The sequence below is a fragment of the Gorilla gorilla genome, chromosome 7 (genome assembly GCF_029281585.2).
Source record: "Gorilla gorilla gorilla isolate KB3781 chromosome 7, NHGRI_mGorGor1-v2.1_pri, whole genome shotgun sequence".
In the NCBI taxonomy this organism is placed as follows: Eukaryota; Metazoa; Chordata; class Mammalia; order Primates; family Hominidae; genus Gorilla; species Gorilla gorilla.
In genome coordinates, this window is record NC_073231.2 from 128,394,409 (window position 1) to 128,421,100 (window position 26,692).

Here is a 26,692-nt window from a genome sequence, read left to right on the forward strand (position 1 = left end):
AATCACAGTTCCACTTAACAGGCAGATGCTGGCTATTAATCTGCAATAAATACCATATTGGTTATGCAAAGCAAAGGAGTAGCTGTCTATTAGAAGAATGATCCCCCTTATACTAATTCCAGGACTTCAAATCCTTTCATTGTCCAAGTTCAGAGAACTCCCACTCTTCAAAAAATGAACATATGAACATATGTAAAACAGGCTTACATTAAAATGAAAGAGTTTGGAACCTGCAAGTAACCTCGGAGATCATCTGGTTCACTAACATGTTATACAGATGAAGAAATTAAGACCCCCAAGTCACATAGCTAAGAAGCAGCAGAGCTGGGATATGATTCAGATTCCAAATTCACGGGCAAGGTGATGATGTACTCTAGGAATAGTCTCTGCCAGGTTCTATTTGTTGTTCTTTATTCAAGTGAATTACCTCTCTTGGCCTCAGTTTTTACATCTGCAAAATGGGGGCACTACAATCTACATTGTAAGGCTACTCTAAGAATCAGATGAGATATACTAATGGGTCTCAAATTTGAAGGTGGAGATGAACCCCCAAATTTTAATTCAGTAGTGCAGGGGAGGAGCGGAGGGCAAGGCACAGGATTCTGCATTTCTGTCTCCCAGATAATGCCAGTTCTTGGAGTAAACAATCATGTCCTGGAAGTGATTCAGCAGTAAGGGCTATGAATTCCTGGTCCTGCTGGTATGACTATAGCTACTGCTGCAACTGGGGTTAGGGCTGGGGACAAGGATGGGACAGAGGTGCCAATGGTGCCATATAAGAGATGTCACAGGCCATGCAATGAAGGCATCCTCAGCCCAGATGCCAAGCAAAAGACTCTTCCTGCTGATGGGGCTATAACACGTGTGTGGCACCACAATAGCCAGCAAAGACTCTGATCTACGTTAAGAAAACAGACAGATAACAACAAAAAAATCACAAAAAAATATGAAAATACTACAAAAGACTCGAGACTCAAGTGAGAGAGAGAGTGACAAAAGCATTGCTAGTAGCACTTTGCAACAATTTCTAGAGTGCACCATCACCTTGCCTGTGAGTCTGGAGCCTGAATCATATCCCAGCTCTGCTGCCTCTTAGCTCTGTGACTTGGGGGCTTTAATTTCTACATCTTTATAACATTACCTAATGGAAAGACAGCCACCACGTTGCAGGGGAGCATTATTGGAGGGTTTTATGGACTGCATGTTTATGTCTCCCAAAAATTCCTATGTTGAAGCCTTAGCTCCAAGTATGAGGTATTAGGAGTTAGGGCCTTTCAAGGGGTGATTAGGTTTAGATGAGGTCAAGAGGATGGAATCTTCATGATGGAATTGGTAGTTTTCAAAGAGAGAAAAACCCAGTGGAGTCTCTCTCTCTCTCTCTCTGTCTCTCTCATTCTTTCACTGCCCCCACCACCCTACCCTGTGTGGATTTGTACTTCCCAGCCCCAGAATTGTGAAAACTCAATGTCTGTGGCCTAAACCACTCCATCTATGGTATTTGTTACAGCAGCATGAGCTGACTAAGACGGAGGGAAAAATACTTCTTTAGCCATGAAACAGATGAAAAGTCAAGGCTTAAATACTCTACTATAGGCAAGTACAAGCTCTAATCTGACCATCATCATATTAGTGCCCTCAGCCATGGAACACATTTGAGAGTGAAAGGAATTTTATTGAATAATTATGTCATGACAAGAGGAGCAATCCAGTACAGCCTGTGACAATCAGGTCATATGTTACTCTATATAAAAATACAACTGGAAAGAGGACTTCTAGAACGTTATGAAGAAGCAGGAGGATTTTATAAGTATTAGAATTTAACTGATATCTATAGCTATTAGGTCTAAACCCAAGTCTGAAATGAGTATCATATCCATCAAGAGACATGACAGCCTAATTGTTAATATCAGCATGGGTCAGAAAACCTTTTCTACAAAATGCCAGATACTAAATATCTTAGGTTTTGTAGGTTATACACAGTATCTCTTGCACATTCTTGTTTTTAATCATTTAAAAGACAGACAAAAGCCTCTCTCAATAGGCTTCACATTACCCAAATTCAAATTATACTATAAAGCTGCAGTAAACAAAACAGCTTGGTAGTGGTACAAAAACAGACACATAAGCTAAAGGAATAGAAAACTCAATATTCCCATGTAACAAACCTGCACATGTACCCCCAGTATCTAAAATAAAAGTTGATCTCAGCACTTTGAGAGGCTGAGTAGGATAAATTGCTTAAGCCCAGGAGTTTGAGACCAGCCTGGGCACATGGTGAAACCCCATTTCCACAAAAAATCTTAAAAATTAGCTGGAATGGTGGTGCACACCTGTAGTCTCAGCTACTGGGGAAGCTGAGGTGAGAGGATCACTTCAGCCCAAGAGGTCAAGATTGAAGCGAGCCATGATTGCGCTACTACACTCCAGCCTTGGCAACAGAGAAACATGCTGTCTCAAATAAATAAATAAGTTGGAATTTTATTCAAAAAATAAAAGGCAACTCCAGCTGCTGAGAACGCCATTTTTCAAGGTGATGATTTAATCACCAAAGAATTTGAGATTGAGGACACTATGGTCTTTACCACCCATAAACCTGGATGATACCAACCATATCAAGAATAGGCCACTATGCAGTGTTAGGAAGCTGTGAGACTATGGCCTTCATGGCAAATAACTGACTAACAAGAATGCTGGGGTGGAATGGGAGTGGGGCTGTCTGCTTCTAATATCTCAGAAAGTCCTGCCATAACTCTTAGGACCTAAGCTCAAAAATAGCCTCACCCTTACTATTCATTTTAAATCATCAAATGAATCTAACAATTATTGAGCACCTATTATGTGTTGGGTACCATGCTAGATGCTCTTCATATATTAACCCAGCATACTCATAACAAACATCTGTGGCTGATGCCATCACGTATTTTACAAATTATGAGCCAGACCCAGAGAAGTTAAGCACATCACTTGAGGTCATACAACCACAAATAGTGGAGAACAGATTTAAACTCAGGCCCACTCAACTTTAACCCCCATATTCTTTCCTCTACACTACCCTTTCCACTCCAGCATGCTACAGTTCTGAGCATTTCCTGAGTATCCCTGGGGGTGCAGAACTGTCCTAAGTACTAAGTGAAGAACAGAAGGAGCTTAAGTATGTAAAAGTATGAGGGTGTTCAAGAATTTTTATTGTTTTTAAAATAGAAAGTTAAGTACACAATTAAGTGAAGTTAACTCTTATGCTCACCATAGTAAACAAGACAGAATTTTTAAAGGGTCCTTTTATCAATTACATGTCCCAGATATGTTTTAGGAGATACGATCAGCCTAAGCATCTGCCCCCAAGCAGTTTTCACTTGCTGGCTTACATGAATGCAGACATTAGGAATGCCTATGCACAATCACAGCAACTGCTGAACAGTTTTAGTTAGGGGCTCAATCCTTTGGTTCAGATACATCAAGATTAGACTAAATTAGACTAGATAAAGAAGCTGAAGGAAGTAGCTAAGAATGTGCACTCAACTGACCGATCACAGCTTTGGTCAGATTGCCTCAGGTGTGTTCTCAACAGCCTCCTGTGGGTGTGTTCTGCCTATTAAGAAGGTTAACTTGATTGACAGTCGTGCACTTCAGACTCTAATGAACACACTCACAAATCACCTAGGAACCTTATTAAAATGCAGATCCTGATTCAGGAGGTCTAGGTGATGCCAATGCAGCTGATCCACAGACCACGCTCTGATGAGCAATATCCACAGATAGCTTGCTGCCACCAAAAAAATAAACATATTGGTCTCGTTTATGATGAGTCTTCTAACTATAATTAGATTTATTATAAAAAGTTGTTTCTTAGGCATACTCCTTTCCTGAGGAACACATTATACTTCTTCATACAGATTTATGTTTTCTCATATATCCAAGGAGCCTAGAAATTTCTCCCAGACAAATTTAAAAAGCTTTCTGCCTTCCCATTCAGTGGTCCTTTCAATTAATGAATATTTTATTATTTTATTGAGTGCCTACAACATACCAGGTATGTTGAGGTATGTTGAGCTAGGTGTTAAGGACACAAGATGAGCAAAAACCAATGCCATCTTTGTTTTTATGGAGCTTAATATTCTAGTGGAAGGGACAGAAACAAATCAGCACAAAAATAAAATTGAAAATGCTATGAAAGAGATATTCTAGATACAACAGGGAAGAATCTTCAGAAAAAGCAATGATCGGGGTGGCAGCTGAAGGATGAGAAGGAAATAACAGCATGAAAGAGCGATACAGGGTAGGGAATAAAAAGAGACTTCTAGGCAGAGGCATGTAGAAAAGCCCCATGGTAGAAAAAAGCAGAGAAAACTACAGTGCCTGAGTGCAGAGACCCAGGGAGAGTGTTGCACAATGAGGCTGGATTGGGAGATAAGAGTTGTCATATGCAGAGTCTCATAAGCCAAGGTAAATTTCCTCAGTGTCTACCAATAAAGATATGGGAGACTTTAAACTGTTTTTTAACATAGGCAAATACACAATCAGAGTTGTTTCTGAAAGATCAATCTGGCTGCTGTGTAGTTTATTGGCAACACCAGTGTTGGTCATAAGTATTCATCTCAATTCTATGTCTTCAGAAAATGCACTAAATTAAAATTATGCCCCTTGGGAATGGTGAGACATAACTTAGTATACATGTGCCAGTTACCATAATTCCCTCTCAGCTCTAAAACTGTGCTTCATTACCTGATGAGATAATGGAGATGGGCTCTTTAATCATTTGGTTTTTTCAAGGAGCATAATGGTATGCTTTGTCAGCAGAAGCCACTGAGGGACATTGCAGGAGGATGAGACTTCCCTTCCTAGTTGAACTCATCTCCAGTAGGCTTCTGCAGCATGTGCAGTTTTCCCTGCAATGTCCAGTAGTTGGCAGGATGTGGCATCTTCCCATAGGCAACTTCCTCTGCAACCCCTTATGCAGCTTTTCAATGCATCCTGCAGCACTACTCAGTGGATGGTTTTCCCCGCATGCCAGGCGGAGATTTCCAGCAAATCCTGCCAGTGTGATTCTTCAGCAAACTTCTCCCCCATCTTGTAAGCCATGGCCACACTCTCTCCATCTGGGTCTGAATCTCAGCCCAGAGTGGAGGTGAGGCCCTTCCATGGGTATTCTGTCCCATCCCCAGGGATTGTGGCTGCCCCTACATCTGCTGTTCATCTATTCTTCACAGTTCTCTGTACCTCTTATAAGCCAATTCTCCTGTTCTTCCAATCTACTTTAAAATCATTTATATTAAACTTTTCCTATTCACATTAGTGTGTGGTTTCTCTTTCTTGATTGAACCCTGACTGATACAATATTCCATTCTCAGGTTTCAAAGTCTTGAAGAAATAAGTCAAATAAATGTTGATGGATTTGTCTATGGTAGAATAATTGGGACAGTAAAATAAACACTACTTATGGCATTTCTGTTGGGCTTTAGGCTAAAAGGAGTGAAAGAAAGCCAAAAGGGCAAGAGTAAGAGAACATCTTACTGTTTACCAATCTGCTATGTGCCAGGCCCCTGCACATTTTAACTCACAAACCCTCACCATTAACGCTGTGAGGAAAGTAATATAATTACCAATTACATGTGAGGAATGTGAGGCTCAAAGAGGTGATGGGCACCTGTTCAGAATTATACAGCTGTGCGAAGCAGAGCTAGAATTTGTCTCATTCTACTACCTGATGCTGCCTGTCAATTCCATTGTCTCATTTTAAAAATATTTGTTTATACACTGAGTCTTTCTTATTTAGAAATCCAAAGTCTTGTTTACCTGTGCAATTTCCATAGCACTAAGCAATATTAAAAGAGAGTCAACACGGAGAAATACACACATACATGTGCACACACACACACACATACACCCCTTCACCTAGCCATGTCCCCAGATTCCACTTCAATCATTACTTCCTTAGGTTAATTTAACAATCCTCATTAAATACTTTGTGTCATCCTTCAAGTTTGCATTTAATATTGATTTTTGAGCACCTGCATCATTACTTCCCCTCTTCATAACCTCACTACTCATGTGTGTGTGATTATTTGATTCATATCTGTGGTTTTTTTCTTTATTTTATGTATCTATTTTTATGCCATTATTTTTCCCATAAAGTAAAGATGGTTATGGGCACAGATAAGGCTGCTGATTCATCAATCGCTCAACAATTCAACAACCACCCCTGTGCCATGCCCTGTGCTAACAGCCAGGCATATAGCTATAAACAAGTCAGACTTTGTTTCCACTCTCCAAGAGCTTTCAAATCAACTGGAGAGACTGACTCTGCACAAGCTATTACTTGTGTGATAAGCGGTAAGAAAACTGAAGTTGAAATGATCATGAAAAGAATAGTCAGCTTTTTGTGCACAGAATCTCTTTCTGACCAGAATCTTCCAGACAAGATGTACCATAGTGGATGCCCACCATTAAGTCATTACGCCAGGAGAAGGTGCTCTGTCTCTATAGGCCTCAAAGCTCCCACCCTTAGTGATCTGTGGAAGTGCTGAGACTATGGGCATTTCTTCTAACCGACTTTCAGATTCAGAGAAGAGGTAGAGTTATTCTCCACATTTCCCAGATTCTTGACATTTCCATCATCCAGCTTGCTTACCGTCTAAGGCCTCCCTGCCTGCTGAGAGGTTAAAGATAGGGGGAGGAAACTAGGGAGCAAACTGTCAGGACCTCGAAGACTCATCCTCTGCCTTAAATTGGCTCATAGCTCCAGCCCCAGGATCCAGGGGACACTGAAGTGATTGTTTAAAAAGTATGTGGTTGTTTCAGGAAAACAGAACCCTGAGAGGTGAAAACTTAAAAGCAAAAGACTGAGTGTCCAATTTATATTTCAACATATATCAGGCCAAGAGCCAGGTAATTTTCTTGAATTTGACATTTCTTCTCAGACTCCTAAACCCTAGCCAACAAGAATTCCTGTTTTGAGTATCATCCCCTGATTTCCTTTTAGAAGTGGAAGATTTGCCACCAGTAAAGATAGGATGCAATGTCCTTGGCTCTGTCAGCTCAAGCGAGAACAGGGCTATATAGGTTTATGTCATAGGTCTAGCACGTAGCAAATGTATAGATTACAGAAAATCTATGTCAGAAATCAATGACTGGACTCCTGCTGAGAAAGAGATGAAAGGGGAAGAAAGACCAGGATATATTCCCCACAGGTTTTGTGCCATGTACTCAACTTTCCGTTAATGAAAAGATCGTAAGCAGGAAATTATTAGTCCTCCAGCTCCCCAATTCAATCACTGCACTAATATTTATCACGTGCCTACTATTAACAAGAAAAACCAAAGAAGCAGAAATAGGCTAAAAACAGCAACATAAGAAAAAGGATGATGGACACGATGCATTCATTACTAAGTTATCTTACACATTTTACTTACATTATTATATTTAATCCTCATCATAATAATTTCACAAGTGAGGAAACTGAGGTTCAGAAGTGCTGAGAACTTACCCAAGCTCACACTGCTCATCAGTGTCAGAGGTGGGAACCTATCTCTTGCCTTTTGATTCCTTTGCCCTCACTCTTTACTGCCACACAAGGCTGGCTTCCTATCTCTCAGATGAAAAAGGGTTGAATGTTGTAACTCTTAATTATACTCGAGGGCCAGAAACACAGGTTATTAAAGTAGATGGGAAGATCCTGAGTCCTGGAGATCATGAAAACTAGAATTGGTGACCTTAGGTGTGACCTATGGTCATAAAAGTCAAGAAATGTACAGGAGAGTAATAAGATACATACACTACAGGTTAACTGCACTGCAGCCTAAAACACAAGGTTGCTCATGGTCTCTCCAACTGACCTCCCTTCCAACTGCAAAGCCTCTCACCCTGGACATTAGCTACTCATTCATTTATTCATTCAACAGATATCTAAGAGCCTATAGATATTTGGGATGTGGATCTGTTTGCTGCTTTTGTGGAGTTTACTGTTGGTTAAAGCAATAATGACACAATTAAATACATTAGATGCAAGTGGCAGTATGCAAATGGCTATGAAAAAAATGTAAAGGGTTTGATGAGAGCTTAGGCTAGTGGGCCTGATTTAGATGGTGCATCAGGCAAAGTCTCTTCAAAAAAGTGACATTTAGGCTGACTCCCGAGGGATGAGTATCATTTTACAAGAAATATGGGAGAAAGAATGTCCCAGACAGAAAAAACATGGTCCCAGATGGCTCTCACATGTCTGGCTTACCAGTTGTCCACTAGGATTGCAAGGGCCACTGAGCCGTATTTCTCACATTGTGCAATAATCTGGTCTGGGCTTACTCACATAGTGGGTGTGGCCGTCAGCAAGAGAGGACAAACCCCAATGTGCAAGCACTTTTCAAGTCTCTACTTGCATGACATTATCTATTGTCTCATTGGCCCTAGCAAGTCAAATAGCCAAGTCCAGAGTCAATGTGAGAGAATGCTACCTAAGGGCATGGATGCTGGCAAGTGAGGACAAATTGGGTGCCAATCGCTGCAGGAAAATACCATACAAGACAAGAAGGGAGGTGCTTAGCCCACCCTGGAGAGGACAGGTTGGGCTTCCCAGAGTTAAGCAGAGTCATCCAAGTGTAACACTGAAGAATGGTTAGGAATTAGTCCCATAGGATAGGAGGCCTAATGGATAGGGGTTGTTCCTATCTCCTGTGGATAGGAGAGGAAGGAAAATATTCCCAGGATGAGCATGCTCAGAATGTTGGAAGTGAAGTCAGAAACCCATGTAAGGGAATTAAAGATGTTTGGTATTATTTGGTAGTAGAGTTAAAGTCAGAAGTGATTGGGAATAAAACTGGAAAAATAAAAAGGAACCAGGTTATAAAGAGCCTTGTAAGTCATGTAAAGAAGTTTGAGCTGTATACCGTACGTAACATTATCAGATTTATATTCTAGAACAGTAGTCCCCAACCTTTTTGACACCAGGGACCAGTTTTGTGGAAGACACTTTTTCCTATGGACCAGGGTGGGGGAAGGAGGGGTTGAGGGGGAATGGTTTGGGGATGAAACTGTTCCACCTCAGATCATCAGTCATTAGATTTTCATAAGGAGTGCACAACCTAGATCTCTGGCATGCACAGTTCACAATAGGGCTCGTGCTCTTATGAGAATCTAATGCCACTGCTGATCTGACAGGAGGCAGAGCTCAGACGGTAATGCTTACTTTTACACCACTCACCTCCTGCTGTGCAGCCCAGTCCCTAACAGGCCACAGACTGGTACCAGGGGTTAGGGACCCCTGTTCTAGAAGGATCTCCACTGTTTCAATGTAAGAGGTGGGGACACCTATTAGGAAGTGTCCCAATGCAGTAGAAAGATAATAATGGCCTCACCCGGAATAGTAGCTGTAAAGATGGGGAGAAGTGTTCCTGTTTTAGATATAATAAGAATTAAAATCAATAGGACCTGATGGAATCACATATGTGGAAAAGTGGAAGCAAAAGATTGATTCAGATTTCTGCTTGGGAAAACTGAAAAATGGCAGTGGCATTTATTGCTAAAGGTAGCATGGGAAACGTAGAATATATGGGTGGGAGATGAGTATCATTTTGGATATTTTGAATTGGAATTTCTCATGAGACAACCAATTATTTTGGAAAAAATTTAGGCATATAAGTTTGAATCTTAGCAGAGAAACAAAAGCAGGGTTATGTGAATTGTCAACATACAGCTGGCAACTACAGCCATGAGAGAAGATTAGTTCAACCAAGGTGAGTGTCTACACACAGAAGAGGGCCAAATACAGAGCCTGAAAACATAGCAGTCTTTGAGGTATAAGTTGAGTAAAATGGGCCTGCCAATGATACCGTGCCTTTACCGAAAAGGTGGTAAGAATCCAGAGGTGGCATATAACACAGGTGGCAGAGGAAAAGAACATTTCCAAAGGAAGGTGTGGGCAGCAGCATCTGATAGGGCTAATTAGTCCCATAAGGTTAAGACTCAAAGGAAAACCCCTGGGCTACAGACCTTGGGAAGACCAGCGAGGGTTGACATTTAGGAGTACCGGCAGATTGGAGTGGCTACAGAAGGACCGAGAGCTGGGAAAATACAGAAAGCAAGTTAGAGAACTATTTTAACAACTTTGACAATGAAGGGGAAAAGAGAGATGCAGAACAAGTAGAAAAAAGGAGTATTAAAAAATTGTTTTTTTTTGTTTGTTTTTGAGATGGAGTCTCGCTCTATTGCCAGGCTGGAGTGCAGTGGGGCGATCTTAGCTCACTGCAACCTCCACCTCCCAGGCTCAAGCAATTCTCCTGCCTCAGCCTCCCAAGTAGCTGGGACTACAGGTGCCCGCCACCATGCCCGGCTAATTTTTTGTATTTTTAGTACAGATGGGGTTTCACCATGTTAGGCAGGATGGTCTTGATCTCCTGACCTCGTGAGCCACCCGCCTTGGCCTCCCAAAGTGCTGGGATTACAGGTGTGAGCCACCGCACCTGGCCCCAGCTTCTTTAACCTTGCAGTGTGAACTTGGAGAGAATGATGAATTGCTCAAGGAGACCCACCATCCCAGAAAAGAAAACAACCCCCTCCCTCCACTCCCAACACATCTCACCCCCCCATTATCCCTCCTGTTTTTATCACTGGAAGGCAGCCCTACAGAAACCACACAGCAGCATTAAAGGACAGGACAGGAACATTTTGTTGTAAACAGGGTACAGATGCCAAAATGTGCTAAACCCATTTGTATATAATGAATGAAGACCAGGAACAGTCGTCATTATGGCCTCTGAACATAGAAAGCAAAGAAAAGGAAGGAAGAAAGAAAAGGCTCTTCCCAATATGCGTTTGTGTGGTTTGATTGTAATGGTTGTTTCTCATTCCAGTTGTTTATGAATAATAGTGACCTTTGTTTCCTTAAAGATGAGCTGAACAAAATGATGCATCTTGAAATGATCACTCATTCTGCAGGAAGGGAACATAAGTGAAACCTAAAAGCCTGTTCAGCTGCCTTTCTTCCAATCTCCCTTTGTATTTACAGTATTTGCCAAAACATATTTAATCCTACAAAGCCCCAAGATGTACATTTTTTGGCTCATGTATAGACAGCCTTATTCTATTGGAAAAAGATGCTGTATGTCTTCCATTTCCAAAGCAAGCTTCGCAGAATGGTCTGGATGGGGAAGAGCTGGAGAAAAACCGCAGAGGAAGGTCTATAGATCTGTACCAGATGGTCAGTCACATAGTGCGTGCGTGTCCTGGGAGAGGGTCATGAGAAGCTGAAAGAAATCCTGAAAAGTGGCAGTGGGCTATATTCGCATGATGGCCATGGGACCTGCTGGAGGAGATCAAGGCTCCAGGAGGGACTCTGTCCTGAGGAGTGATCCAGATCACAGAGATGGTGGTCCCTGCCTTGGGAAGGCCTCTGTACACCTCACATAGACCTGCCAACAACCCAGAGGTTCAGATTCCTTAGGCTGATTAACGCTGTTCAGATTCATCCAAAACAACAAGCAGACATTGTCATGGCTACAATCTCCAAATCCTACCCTGCAGAAAATCACTTTAAGGTCTCTCCAAAAGGCTACTGCAGAGCAGGGCTCTTCTCAAGCCCTACTGAGTTGCTCTAGAGTTTCATTTTTCTTCGTTTTCTATTTTATTATTTTTAATCCAAGGTTGCAACTGCTTGGAGATGGGGGAGTCCACTGTCAACGTGTCAAAGTGACCTCGGGATGTAGACTCTACCCTTCCTTCCCTCAGCCTCATGTACAGATCTGTGTGCCCCTATTTCCCTTCTGTGTGACCTTGACCTTGAGAAACAAGGAGAGGGAACTCTTTGTCTCAAATTCCTCATCTGTAAAATAGGGAAACAATGCTTACAGGATCGTGGTCCAGTTTCAGTGAGTTCACGTACCTAAGCCCTTAGCACAGTAACTACTGGCCCACAAAGTGTTCAATGATATTAGCAGCTATTACCCTTTTGGGTTTTTTTTAATGTTGTTGTTTTTGCTATTTTCCTCAGATGGTCTTCAGGCCCCTTGAAAGCAGAGATCTTATTTTGTTCTTATCCATCTCCACAGTGGCAAGCATGGTATCCTGTAAATTCATGTTCAATAAAAGCTTGTACAAAAGAAAAGGAGGAGGAGAAGGGGACAAAGAAGAAGGAAGGGGAAATAAATGAGAGAAGAGAGAGGATGGGCAATAAAATCAGCTCCCGTGTGCAACTGGGATAGCAGTAGAGAGAGAAAACCCATCTTGACCCACCGAGGCAAAATACAATCAATAAAACTGATATGACAAAGTCACCTATGAAAGGGAAGCACACAAGAGGTAGAAATGTTCAGCTTAGCTCTGCCTCTCACCAACCGTGAAACCTTGGACAAATCCCTTATCCTCTTTAAGCTTCAGTTTCCGTATCTCTAAATAAAGAAGGCTGAGTGGCATGATTGCTAAGCTTCTTCTCGCAAGCAGCATAAATATCTCTACTTTAATGTTAATGTAGCCTTCATGGAGTGGACCATTAGCCTAGCAGAGAGTTAACTCAAGGATGAGCGGGATAGGAAAAATGATGGTGGGCAGGTGCACAGGCTAAACACAGGGAATCAGAGTAGAGTCAACCCAACTCTAAGAAAACAGCAAACTGGTTTATGCTGAACACAGATGATGTTCCAGGAACTGGGCAAAATTTGTTTATGTGTATTCTTTAGATCATTGAGTTGAAAATCCCGCCTGAAAGAGGAGGGCAGCCAAACTCTGACAATTTTTCAAAGCCAGTAACTCAGATGGGAAAGAAAGAGAAAAGAAAGAATCCAAACTCGAACATGACTGACAGCTTGGAGATACAAGTGAAAAAGAAGGGGCTGCTACAGGTATCCTATTACGGAATCATAGCACAAGAGAGTATCTTCAGGTTGTCATCAGGAAGGGGACTGTTGGTGGGGCCTTATAAACTGAATTGTGGAGCTGGGACCCTTAGTAGAAATGGTTTACTGATAAGGTATGCTGCCTAGAGCCAAGAAATAAAAAGAAGAGTTTGATTACTGAAATCATGGTTTTTTTCTTGTTTTTGTTTTGTTTATTTGTTTGTTTTGAGATGGAATCTCGCTCTGTTGCCCAGGCTGGAGTGCAGTCGCGCAATCTCGGCTCACTGCAAGCTCTGCCTCCCAGGTTCACGCCGTTCTCCTGCCTCAGCCTCCTGAGTAGCTGGGACTACAGGCGCCCGCCACCACGCCTGGCTAATTTTTTGTATTTTTAGTAGAGATGGGGTTTCACCATGTTAGCCAGGATGGTCTCGATCTCCTGACCTCGTGATCCACCCGCCTCAGCCTCCCAAAGTGCTGGGGTTACAGGCGTGAGCCACCGTGCCCTGCCTGATTACTGAAGTCATGTTTTCTTCCAAGAAGAATCCAATTACAATTCAAGCTAAGCCTTCACACTTGATTTTTGCATCTCCCTGCCTCTTCCAACCCCTACCAGGGGCCAAAGGCACCCTCTAAAATATACACACATCCACCTCTCTGGCTTTTTTTTTTTTTTTTTTTTTTTGCCAGTCCTGATCTCCCATCCTTTGCCTTAAAACTGTGTACTAAGGCAGCAGTCCCCAACGTTTTTGGCACCAGGGACCAGTTTTGTGGAAGAAAATTTTTCTGCGGACTTTGTGGGGGTGGTGGTTCAGCATGAAACTGTTCCACCTCAGATCATCAGATATTAGATTCTTGTAAGGAGCACGCAACCTAAATCCCTCACATGCACAGTTCACAATAGGGTTCGCAGCCCTGCGAGAATATAATGGCACTGCTGATCTGACAGGAGGCAGAACTTAGGCAGTAATGCTCACCCACGACTCACCTCCTGCTGTGCAGTCTGATTCCTAACAGGCCATGGACCAGTACTGGTCCAAGGCCTGGAGGTTGGGGACCCCATATCTCTGAGATATTGCAGATTTGGTTCCAGACCACTGCAATAAAGTAGATATCACAATAAAGCGAGTCACATGAACTTTTTTGTTTTCCAATGCATGTAAAAGTTAATTAAGAAAATTTGGTGGACACGTACCATGTTTAAAAACTACCATTCAACCCAGCAATCCCATTACTGGGTACATACCCAAGAGAAAACAAATCATTCTACCAAAAGATACATGCACTCACATGTTCATTGCTGCACTGTTCACAATAGCAAAGACATGGATTCAACCTAGGTGCCCATCAACAGTAGGTTAGATAAAGAAAATGTGGTACATATTCACCGTGGAATACCACAAAGCCATAAAAACGAATAAAATCTGAAGTGGGCAGATTGCTTGAGCCCAGGAGTTTGAGACCAGCCTGGGTAACATGGCAAAACCCCATCTCTACCAAAAAAATAATAACATGAAAATTAGCTGGGCATGGTGGCACACACCTGTAGTCCTAGCTACTTGGGAGGATTGGTTAAGCCTGGGAGGTGGAGGTTGCTGTGAGCTGAGATTGCACCACTGCACCCTAGCCTGGGTGACAGAATGAGACCCTGTCTCAAAAAGAAAAAAATAAAATGAAATCATATCCTTTACAGCAACATGGATCCAGCTGGAGCCCATTGTCTTGAGTGAATTAACACAGGAATAGAGAACCAAATACTGCCTCACCTCACTTATAAGTAGAACCTAAATATTGTATATTCATGGACATAAAGATGGCAACAAGACACACTGGAGACTACTTGGGGGGAAGGAGACAGGGAGGGAAATAAGGGTCAAAAAACTGTTGGGCACGATGTTCAGTACCTGGGTGGCGGGATCATTTATACCCCAAACCTCAGCATCATGTAATATACTCAGGTATTCATAGTTAAGGGGAGAAATATATATATGCATACATACACACACACACACACCCAAGTAACAAACCTGCACATGTATCCCCTGGATCTAAAAATAAAAATTGAAAAATTAAGAAAATTTGGTTTAAATATACCATAGACTACTATTCAGCCATAAAAAGGAATGAAATAATGTCTTTTGCAGCAACTTGGATGGAATTGGAGGCCGTTATTCTAAGTGAAGTAACTCAAGAATAGAAAACCAAATATCACATGGTCTCATAAGCGAGAGCTGGCTATGGGCACAAAAAGGCATACAGTGGTATAATGGACACTGGAGATGCACAAGAAAGGAAGGAGGGAGGGGGTGAGGGATGAAAAATTATCCATTGGATACCACATGGACTATTCAGATGATGGGTAAAATGAAAGCCCAGACTTCACCACTATAGAATTTATCCATGTAACCAAAAACCACTTGTACCCCTAAGAATTCTATTAAGTATTCAATAGAATTATGTCAAAAAAAAAAATACAGATCTTAATTGTAAAATACTTTATTGCTTAAAAATGCTAATGATCATCTGAGCCTTCAGTGAGTCATAATCTTTCTGTTGGTTATTGCCTCAATGCTGATGGCTCCTGACTGATCAGGGTGCTGGTTGTTGAAGGCTGGGGTAGTTGTGGCAATTTCAATAAGACAACGATGAAGTTTGCCACATTGATTGACTCTTCCTTTCATGAAAAATTTCTCTGTAGCATACAATGCTGTTTGATAGCATTTTACCCACATTAGATCTTTCAAAATTGGAGTCAATCCTCTCAAACTCTGCCACTGTCTTATCAATAAAGTTTATGGAATATTCTAAATCCTTTGTTGTCATTTCAACAATGTTTACATCATCTTCACCAAGAGTAGGTTCTATCTCAGGACACCACTTTCTTTGCTCATCCATAAGAACTAACTCCTCATTCGTTCAAGTTTTATCATAAGGTTGTAGCAAATCGTCACTTCTTCAGGCTCCACTTCTAATTCTAGTTCTCTCAATAATTCTACTACGTCTGCAGTTACTTTCTCCAGTAAAGTTTTCAGCCCCTCAAAGTCTTCCATGAGAGTTGGAATCAACTTCTTCCAAACTCTCACTAACACTGATATTTTTGATCACCTCCCATGAATCATGAATGTTCTTAGCGGCATCTAGACTGGTGAATTCTTTTCAGAAGATTCTTAATGGACTTTGCCCAGATCCAAAAGAGAATTCACTACCTATGGCAACTATAGCCTTATGAAATGCATTTCTTAAATAGTAAGACTTGAAAGTCAATTACTCCTTAATCTGTGGGCTGCAGAATGAATGTTTTGCTGGAGAGCATGAAAACAACATTAATCTTTACATATATCTTCACCGGAGCTCTTGGATGACCAGGTGCCTTGTCAAGGAGTAATATTTTGAAAGGAATCTTTTTTCTTTTTTCTTTTTGAGACAGAGTCTCACTCCATTACCCAGGCTGGAGTGCAGTGGCATGATCTCAGCTCACTGCAACCTTTACCTCCTGAGTTCAAGCGATTCTCATGCCTCAGCCTCCCAAGTAGCTAGAATTACCCAGCTAATTTTTGTATTTTTAGTCGAGATGGAATTTTGCCATATTGGCTAGGCTGGTCTTGAACTCCTGACCTCAAGTGATCTGCCCACCTCAGCCTCCCAAAATGCTGGGATTACAGGCATGAGCCCCCATACCCAGCCAGGAATCACTTTTTTTTTCTATGCAATGGGTCTCAACAGCAGGTTTAAAATATACATCAAACTGTGATGTAAACAGATGTGTTTTTATCCAGGCTTTGTTGTTCCATTTATAAAGGACAGGCAGAGTAGATTTAGACTAATTCTTAAGGGCCCTGGAATTTTTGGAATGGTAAATGAGTATTGGTTTTAACTTAAAGTCACTAGATGCCTTAGCCCCTGACAAGAGAATCAGCCTGTCTTTGAAGCTTTGAAGCCAGGAATTGACTTCTCTTCTCTAGCTCTGAAAGTCCTAGATGACATCTTCCTCCAACATAAGACTGTTCTGTCTATATTGAAAACCTATTTCTTAGTGTAGCCACCTTCATCAATGATCTTAGCAGGGTCTTCCGGATAACTTGCTGCAGCTTCTTGCACTTGCTGCTTCACCTTGCACTATGTTATAGAGTCAGTTTCTTTCCTTAAACTTTATAAATAAATATCTGCTAGCTTCACATTTGTCTTCTGCAGCTTCTTCACCTCTCTCAGCCTTCACAGATTTGAACAGAGTTAGGGCCTTGCCCTGGATTAGGCTTTGGCATAAGGGAAGGATGTGGCTGGTTTGATCTTCTGTGTAGATCACTAAAACTTTCTCCATATGAGCAATTAGGCTGTTTTGCTTTCTTGCCATTTTTGTGTTCTCTGGAGTAGCACTTTTAATTTCTTCAAGAATTTTTTCTTTGCACTCACAACTAGCCTGTTTGGCACAAGAGGCATTCTTCTCTGCCTATCTTGGCTTTCGACATGCCTTCCTTACTAAGTTCAGTCATTTCTAGCTTGTGATTTAAAGTGAGAGATGTGTCACTCTCCTGTCCACTGAACACTTAGAGGCCACTGTAAAATTATTAATTGGCCTAATTTAAATATCCCTGAGTCTCAGGAAATAGAGACGCCTGAAGAGAGGAAGAAAGAAAGGGGAAAAGCCAGTCAGTGGAGCAGTCAGAACACACACATTTATGGATTAAGCTTGTCATCTTAAATGGGCACTGTTCGTGGTGCCCCCAAACAATTACAATAGTAACATCAAAGATCCCTGATCATAGATATAATAATAATGAGAAAGTTAGAAATATTCCAAGAATTACCAAAATGTGACAGAGACATGAAGTCAGCACATGGCACATGCTGGCAGAAGAATAGTGCCAATAGACTTGCTGGACATAGGGTTGCCACAAACTTCCAACTTATTTTTTAAAACGCAATTATCTGTGAGGCTCCACAAGTGGAGCACAATAAAGTGAGGTATGCCCATGTTCCTCACTTTCTTCCCAGCCCCTCTGAACTGAAGATTCATTTGAACAGTCTGTCAGAGGCCACCTCAAAATTAGCTGAGGGCACCACATCCTGCAGTCCAACCCAAGATCCTAGGAAATTCTTCATCAGCTGAAGCTCTAAGTCCCAGACCCCTGCCAGGTGAAGAGTGTTTCACACAGTCTTCTCATGGGTATTATCATCTAGTCTGGGAGTGTGAACAAGTGCTGAGTGGATGAACTGGGAAAGAAAATCCTCACCTAGTTTTACAGGATCCTCACCAGGCATCCAACAGCAGGACCAGAGACAGGCTTTCCAGTGATTCTTAGAGAAGGGTAACTCACTCTGGGAAGAGGGAGGCATGCTTGGAGCCCACTGGCCTTCTTTCAATTTGTTGCCATCTTTGCTCATGCTCATCCCTCTTTCTGGAATATCTGGAAGGTTGCACCTTCAGCTAGTTTTTACCCCTTATTTATCTCTTCAATTCCAGCCTAAGCATTCTCTCAGGGAATCTTCCCTGACCAGCCAGTCTGAGATAGGCTGCTTTCCAGTACTGTATTTCTTTATTTCAGAAAAACTGAAATACTCAGTTTACAAATATGAAAAACTGAATTTACAAATATGCATTCATCAATGTAATTCTCTGATATCTGTCTCCTCTACTATAACGTAAGCTCCATAAGAACAAGCAGCTGCCTCTTCTTGCCCAATATCTCGCACAATGCCAGATGTATACAGACTTAACAAATACTTGGTGAATGAAAAAATGAGCTCAGAGAGACAGAGAAGAAAGTGCCTAGATCACCCCAAAACTGCACAGAGTTGACAGATATTCTGAGGTTGAATGCACCACCATCCTGGCCCCAGGATTTTGAAGCTGAAGTGGTAATTGTGGTTACTCGTTCCACGCTCCAACTAGCAGGAAGCCCAAGCACTGCCGCAATGACGGCCGTCTAGACACTACCCATTCGCTCAACCCCAAGACGCATGTTGACTGCTATCTAGACACTACCCATTCGCTCAACCCCAAGATGCATGTCGACTGCAATCTAGACACTACCCATTCGCTCAACCCCAAGATGCATGTTGAAATATTTATCACTTAATATCCAAAGGGCCAGGGAATCCTTAGAAGAACTGTCTAAAGATAAATAAAAATCCATTTTAAAATGCTATAAACCAAGTAACCTGGGCCATATGACATAACATGCCTACCTTAGAGAACATCAAAGTAGACTATTAATGTGGAACAAAGGACTCCAACAATGCTAGCACTGCACATTCTGATCTTTCCCAGACATCCAACAAGGAAACAAGATGTCTGCAAACATTAAAACTTCCTAAAGCGTTTTCATATTAGTATTAATAACAGATGAAGTGCTGTGCCAGAGGAAACACTTGATTCTCGGAACTCTTGAAATGATGGCTGGATTGTGTGATTCATCGATAGCATAGCAAATCACAAAAGAGATAAAACATTACCAAAGAATGAAAATAATACATATTGCAAGATAAATACACATGGAATAGTCTGTATAGAGCCTGAAGTGTACTTAACACCCACCATTTAGCCATTCCTTCCAGCCACTGTTGTTGGCAGGGTAGTAAAATGTACTGGGCATTTTTGTGATTGACAGTTATATGGCTCTGCTGTTCTGATAGAAACTTTGAAAAGATATTTTAGAAAGGAGGTGCATACTATGATGAAAGAGCATAGGTTTGGAATTATAATGAACTGGACTTTCATTATAATTCCAATTTCAGCTCTGCTGCTTACCGGTGCTGTGCTATTAGGCCTCCATTTCCTCATCTATAAAATGGAAGTGATGTTACTTGCTTCACAGGGTTATTGCAGGAGTTGATTAACTATGACTCTTGAGCCAAATCTGGCCCACCACTTGTTTTTGCAAATAAAGTTTCATTGAAACACAGCCATACCCATTCATTTTCATGTTGCCTCAAGCTGTTTTCATGCTACAATAGCAGAGTAGTTATGAAAGACCATAGGACCCACAAAGGCTAAAATATTACCTGCCTGACCTTAGGCAGAAAATGTTTGCCATCCCTTGCTATAGACTACACATGTGCGTTTTTCTGCCTAAAATAACATTTCCCTGTTTCTCCTCACCTAGCTAACATCTTCTCACTCTTCAGAGTCATTTTTTAGAGCAACTTTCCTTTACCTCCTAGATAAAGTTAAATATGTTCCTCAATGCTCCAATAGCAACACTTTGGATAAGACTCATCACATTTGTCAATACTGTTCTCCATCTGCCTTCTTAACTAACCTGTTAACTCCATGACAGTAAAGGTGATGTCTGCATCCTATATCCTTTCTTAGAAGATTCCAGTAAGTATTGCAGTTGGTTTCTACACAATTCTACCCCTTCATACTACTACCCCATCTTTGGCAGACATTCTTGGCAGTGGTCAAAGTTTTATCTAATACAGAAAAATTCCAGTTCAAATGAAATGTATTCAAATGGAGAAGCCTTCAAAGTCCCTATTGCAAATTAACAATGGTGGATTGTGGCAATCAATCAACACTGTCACTGTGAATCTGCTTAAAGGGCTCTTTCTAGGACCTAACCAATGTTACTAACCAATATTTATCAAACATCTACTCTATAAAGACATTATTTAGGTACTTTGGTGAATACAAAGAAATATAATCCATTCTGCCCATTTTATCCTAGGGCTGCATTCTGAATTCAGATCATAAGCCTAAAATTTCATATTGAACTTCTCTTTGGAAAGCAGCATACTAAAGATTAGCAAACCATCTCCCAAAAAGCCCAACACCATCATATTTTTTTTCATTTAAGAGCAGATTAAAACTTCCATGGTTTGGAATACTATACAGCCATAAAAAAGGATGAGTTCATGTCCTTTGTAGGGACATGGATGAAGCTGGAAGCCATCATTCTCAGCAAACTATCACAAGGACAGAAAATCAAACACCACATGTTCTCACTCATAGATGGGAATTGAACAACGAAATCACTTGGACACAGGGTGGGGAACATCACACACCGGGGCCTGTTGGGGGCTGGAGGGCTGGTGGAGGGATAGCATTAGGAGAAATACCTAATGTAAATGACGAGTTAATGGGTGCAGCAAACCAACATGACACATGTATAACTGTGTATCAAACCTGCACGTTGTGCACATGTACCCTAGAACTTGAAGTATAATAATAATAACAAAAAAGAACTTCCATGGTCAAGGACCAGATAAAAAAGCCAGCCTGCTTTTAGGGGGCACTACATGTGAAAATATTTAATTTTGAGTGCCAGAATCATGTCCAGTGTGGCAAGGGGGGAGACATGTAATAACTGAGACCAACTCACCAAAAAGAAGATTCACATCATCCATGTGACCTTCACTCTGGGAAAATTTCCACTAATAGAATGAGGAGTGGAACTGTCCACACAACTTAAGTTGCTCAATCAAGTGCTCTCTCTCTCTCTCTCTCTCTCTCTCTCTCTGCACCCCGCAAACACATACACAACCATATGTGCATACTTTAAATAAATTATATGTTTCTATGGTATGACTCCAACTCTGCTCTACACATCTCTTCCTTCCTCTTCTAGTTAGCTACCAATGCAGAACAAGTTACCCCAAAACTAGAGACTCAAAGCAATGCTATTATCACGTTCATGATTTTGTGAGTCCACAATTCAGGAAGAGCTTAGCTTGGGGTTCTGGCTGGGGATCTCTCCTATATTGCAGCTGGATTTTGACTGGGGCTGAAGTTGTCTGAAGGCTCAATAGGGCTGATGTCCAAAATATCTCACTCATAAGGCTGGCAGTTGATGCTGGCAGTAGGCTGAGAGCTCAGCCAGGACTGTCACTCAGAGCATCCCCACATGGCCTCTCCATGAGCACTGGGGTTCTCTCAGCATGGAAGCTGGATTCTGAGAGAGGAAGTCCAAGAAGCGTGTCCAAGAGCAAGGGTTCCAATAGACCTGTTAGGAAGCTGCAGGCTTCCTCCTAGCCAAGCCTCTGAAGTCACACAGGACCACTCTGCACATCCTACTGAATGCAAGTAAGCAACACCAGCACAAACCCAAGGGGAGGGCAATTAGACCTCACCTCTCAATGGGAGAGAAAATTGTGGCTTTTTTTTTTTTTTTTTTTGAGACAGAGTCTCGCTCTGTTACCAGGCTGGAGTGCAGTGGAGCCATCTTGGCTCACTGCAACCTCCGCCTCCCGGGTTCAAGCAATTGTCCTGCCTCAGCCTCCCAAGTAGCTGGGACTACAGGCACGCACCACCACACTCAGTTAATTTTTGTATTTTTAGTAGAGATGGGGTTTCACCATGTTGGCCAGGATGGTCTCGATCTCTTGACCTTGTGATCCGCCCACCTTGGCCTCCCAAAGTGCTGGGATTACAGGCGTGAGCCACCGTGCCCAACCATTTATGGCATCTTTAATCAGCCATCTTCCACATGGATAACGCTGTTCCCACTCTCATCTTTCCCAGTCTCTTAAAATAATTTGTGACCAATTACCCCCAATACACACACATAACAAAACCAAATTTATGTATACACCATCATAAAAGGATTTTTGATCAAAAATATCTAAATAATAATGTATCCAAACCACACTTAGAACTCAGCCAAAACCTCCACACCTGCAATGCCCATGCATGCCCAATTCAGGCCTCAAAAAGAGACCCATGCTACAATTATATCACCAGCTGTAACCAGTTGGTTGCAGGGTACTTAGAAATTTATCTGTAGGTGATGCTGCCTGAATAATAACAGTAGCATACAGGTCTGTAGAGATGGAATGAATGTGTGTGGAGAGTGTGTTATCATTTTCAAGGTGCTTTCACATTTCACTACCAACAACAGGCATGAGTCAGAGGCCTCCCAAAAGCATAGCCTGAGATAAGGATTTGGTTACCGAGTTTATTTGGGATGTGATCACAGGGAGCATTTTAAGGGAGAGAAAGACAGGGAATAGAGGCAAACCAATAACAGCATATCGATGAGCAGCTACCACTGTGGGCAATTGGAGCTCATTCCCACTGCGTGTCTCTGAGATACTGCATGGAGCACATCTCAGGGTTCCCCACTGAGCAGGGAGGAGGCTGCCCCAACTCCCTCCCCATGTTAGTTGGGGTAACTCATGGTACATTAAATCCTTGGCACTTCCAGTTATTAGTCTGCTCTCACACTGAAGTGAAGAACTGCCCAAGACTGGCTAATTATAAAGAAAAGAAGTTTAATTGACTCACAGTTTCACATGGCTGGGGAATCCTCAGGCAACTTGCAATCACCGTAGAAGGTGAAGGGGAAGCAAGGCACCTTCTTCACAAGGCAGCAGGAAGAGAAATGAATGCAGGAGGAACTACCAAACAAAAAACCATCAGCTGCAATGAGAATTCACTCAGTATCACGAGAACATCATGGGGGAAACTGGCCCCCATGATTCAATTACCTCCACCTGGTCTCTCCCTTGACACCTGGGGATTATGGGGATTTTGGGTGTGGACACAGCCAAACCGTATCACCCAGCTTTGCAGCCTGCCATACACATAAACTGAGCACCCTCCCAAGGCAAGGCCCCCCCTTCCCGCCACAGGAGAAATACACAGATAACTGTCAGTGTACGGACAATGGGATGAGGGGTGGAGGGACACCCACAGTGTCTGCTATGCTGTGTTAAGAATTCTGAATCTTATCTTTATTAATTCCCACAACGGTTCTGTTGTTATACGTTGTTGCTATCTCCATTTCACAACTGAGGCTCAAAGAGACTAATTAACTTGTCCAAAGCCACACAGCAGATACTGGTTAGCCTAATTCCACCCTCTATACTAAGCTGCATCTGAAGGCCAAGAGAGAGTAAGTGACTTGGGTGGAGCCACCCCATACCCATCCACACCACAATCAGAAATAAAAAGCATCATGACCTCCGGCTTGTCACCACACTCTGTCTTTTGGTCATCTCACACTGAGCTCCATGCCCTCCAAATGCAATGTCGTGAATAGCTTAACCAAAAACTTTTACATGTTTTTTGACTCAGCAAAGCAGACAATACATGCTGTAAGTCAAAACACATGTCATCTGTACTATACATTAAGAATTGGGGCTGCTATTGGTACCCCCAGCAGCATGGAAACAACCCGGAAGGAATCTCCTCAGCAGAATTAGAACGTGCTTTGGATGCAGAGAAGAGAAGGGTTACAGAGCACAGATTCAGCCAAGTAGAGATATCTCGAGGGCTTTGCCTTTCCTGGAATTCTACTTACAAGTTGTAGTACTGGCTCCACACAATGGAACTGCAACCGAAACAGAATTTCTAAGCAGCAGCCTGATTCAGGGGGATGAACGTTTACTAAGACAAGGCTGGACCCTGGGCAGGGATGGGCATGGAGCTGTTGGGGCTTGTACAAGAGAGTCCTGCTGGACCAGAACAAAGTTGAGCAGTTGTAAAACGAATGAGTAAACAGCGGTGGAAAAGAACTAACATTTTTTATGCAGTGACTAAGTATTCAGTCAACTCCCCTGGACAGACTTCATATCACACCCACTGTAAAGGTGAGACTGTGATGATGAGTCATTTGAATGGGTCACACAGCTAGTAAGATCAGAGTTTAGATTTAACCCTTCCCAGTGTGCCAGACTCCAAATTTCATTCCATTAGGCCTCATGACCTCCTTCATGTGTTTAATGAGCTCCTACTGTATGCTAGATTAAGTAAGCCACACGGTGCATGCCTAGCAGATAGAACAGCACCTTGTTAAATGTTTGTACTCAGGGACTAGCACAGTGCCTGGCCCTGAGAAAATTCCTTTGGGGCGGCCCAGGATTTCATAGGGGAACAAAACCTGCATGCAGAGGGAGATGTATGTAACTGTCATTGGAGTGTTTTGTACAAAGGGTTTCCAGGTATGAGTAATCACGTGGGGGCTTCCACAGAGAAGCTGGATCTGAAAGGAGGTATGGCAATTGCTGTGCTAAGGAGAGAGGAACTCTCAGAAGAGGGACAGAGACGCATACTCAGGGACGGGCATGACATAGGAGACAGCAAGCAGACGGACATGTCTGGCTACAGTTTGTGGTTTGCGTAAAGGAGAAGAAGGAGAGAAATGTAGAAAGGTTAGCTTTGTTTATACTTATCCTTGAGTGTCAGGTCATAGACTTTGGAAGTTTTAGGAAATAACAATGAAATTGAACAGATGCTTCATGTGTGCCAGACACTGTTCTCATAATCTACGGCAGGATTTCTCAGCCTGGACACGACTGACCTTTTCAGCCAGATAATTCTTTTTTTGTGGAGCCCTGGGCATTTTGGAATGTTTGGTAGCATCCCTGGCCTCCGCCCACTAGATACCAGTAGAACCTTTCCCCCAGCTATGACAACCAAAGCTGTCTCCTGACATTGCTAAATGTCTGCTAGAAGGCAATATCACTCCCGGTTGAATATATATATGACTGCTCTACATATATTCAGTCATTCCATTTTTATGACTCTGTAAGGTAGTTACTATTAACTCTATTTTACGAGTGTAGAAACTGAGGCATGGAGAAGCTATGTAATGTGCGTAGGTTCAACAGGCTTATAAGAAGCACAGTCAAGAAACTCTGCCAGGACCGATTAATTTAGAGCCCACGACCTTACTCACTATGCTGTGTTTAACATGTCAAAATATTACATTTTAAAAGTGCTGCTGGGCACATTGGTTCATGCCTGTAATCCCAGCATTTTGGGAGGCCGAGGTGGGCAGATCATGAGGTCAGGAGTTTGAGACCAGCCTGGCCAACATTGTGAAACCCCCTCTCTACTAAAAATACAAAAATTAGCCGGGTGTGGTGGCTCACACCTGTAATCCCAGCTACTCCAGAGGCTAAGGCAGGAGAATTGCTTAAACGCATGGGGCTGAGGTTGCAGTGAGCCGAGATCCCGCCACTGCACTCCAGCCTGGGTGACAAAGCAAGGCTCCATCTCGAGAAAAAAAAAAAAAAGAGTGCAAAATGCAGTAAGCCCTGGGCTTACAATTATGTAAAATTTGTATGAAGTTGCATGACAACCGGTGACAGTGCACAAAAACATCGTCATCATCAGCATCAAAGGTTTAAATCAGAGAGGTCGAATTATGGGAGTTTCATTTTTTCTTTAATGGCGTTAAAGTCATATATTTAAAATATAAAAATATACACTTTAAATTTTTTAAGTGTATTTTTAAATATAAGTGAAACATTTGATGGACCCTAGGCAATACCACTAACCTTATTTCTCCACCTGTTTTCAAGATTAATTGGCTAAAATCAGTTTGCTGCCACTCATTGTTTTGAGACTCAGCTCAGGCATTACCTCCCCCTGCAGGAAGTCCTCTCTAGCTACTCCACTTCTACCTCTGGAGTGGCTTCATGTGCTCATTGTTACTGCAGTCAGAATAGCATCCTAATTTCCTTAATTTCCCTAACACCCTAATTTCTTTTTTTTCTTTTTCTCTTTTATACTTTAAGTTCTGGGACACATGTGCAGAACATGCAGGTTTGTTACATAGGTATACACGTGGCGTGGTGGTTTGCTGCACCTATCAACCTGTCATCTACATTAGGTATTTCTCCTAATGCTATCCCTCCCCTAGCCCCCCGCCCCCCGACAGGCCCCAGTGTGTGATGTTTCCCTCCCTGTGTCCATGTGTTCTCCTTGTTCAACTCCCAGCACCCTAATTATTTCTTACTCACTATGCCTTTCTCCCACAAAACTGTGAGTTCTTTAATGCTAGAAAAAAATTCTTTCAATAATTTAATCTCCAACTACCAACATGTCTGGCATAACAGTGAATGTGCTTGAATGAATGTTTGTCAAACGAATAAGCAAGCACAGTTTTGAGGAGTCCAGGGTGACAGGCCCAATCCACTGGACAGCACAGTCA

The 26,692-nt window shown here is 42.2% G+C and overlaps 1 long non-coding RNA gene across 1 annotated transcript in view; it reads right to left on the minus strand.

The window, feature by feature from the left end:
* LOC109027966 (uncharacterized) overlaps window positions 1-24,105 on the minus strand; it is a 154,423-nt gene extending 130,318 nt beyond the window's left edge. The window contains exons 1-2 of the long non-coding RNA XR_002007016.4: window positions 24,056-24,105; window positions 23,038-23,150 (exon numbers count right to left, since the gene is read on the minus strand). This is a non-coding gene — a long non-coding RNA (uncharacterized lncRNA). The remainder of the gene's footprint in view (window positions 1-23,037; window positions 23,151-24,055) is intronic.
* Window positions 24,106-26,692: the final 2,587 nt, after the last annotated feature.